At 37.9% G+C, this 504-nt stretch overlaps 1 protein-coding gene across 1 annotated transcript in view; it reads right to left on the bottom strand.

Moving 5' to 3' along the window:
- Positions 1-504, bottom strand: part of LOC122084408 — a 23,116-nt gene that overhangs the window by 10,519 nt on the left and 12,093 nt on the right. The window lies entirely within an intron of this gene.

Here is a 504-nt window from a genome sequence, read left to right as displayed (position 1 = left end):
ATCCTTGGCTCGATCCATTACCCAAAACTACGGGCTATCAAAAGAACCACCAATCCCAGGGATCCATAGGCTTAATTATGCATCAGAACTTGGCATATTCCAAACAGAACAACCAACCAACCTAGCATTCAAAATAAGAATCTGAAGCATCAACAGCGGGATAGAGGGGAGAGAAGGGATTCGTAACAACTTTAGGATTCAATGTTTCCGTGTTGAAAGCCAAAGCCTTCATTTACAGCCTCAAAAGTGACTAAACAAAGAAAATACAAGCCAGGGTGTCATAAAGATAGGATTTCAATAGAATCATGTAAAGAAATGAGAGTTTTGACATCTTTCACCTGGCAGCCTTGACGAGATAGGGAAACAATTAATAACAAGTTTTATCTTTTCTTTTTTCTTTTTCATGATTGAGTTGTGACAGGCACAACTCGAAGGAACCATTGAAGTCTGACCATAAAAATGAATTATGCAAGAATCCATAACTCCTTTTTTCATTTCAGTTTC

The sequence above is a fragment of the Macadamia integrifolia genome, chromosome 7 (assembly GCF_013358625.1).
Source record: "Macadamia integrifolia cultivar HAES 741 chromosome 7, SCU_Mint_v3, whole genome shotgun sequence".
Lineage (NCBI taxonomy): Eukaryota > Viridiplantae > Streptophyta > Magnoliopsida > Proteales > Proteaceae > Macadamia > Macadamia integrifolia.
The sequence above is the reverse complement of the archived record's forward strand: the minus strand, read 5'-3'. Positions and strand labels throughout refer to the sequence as shown.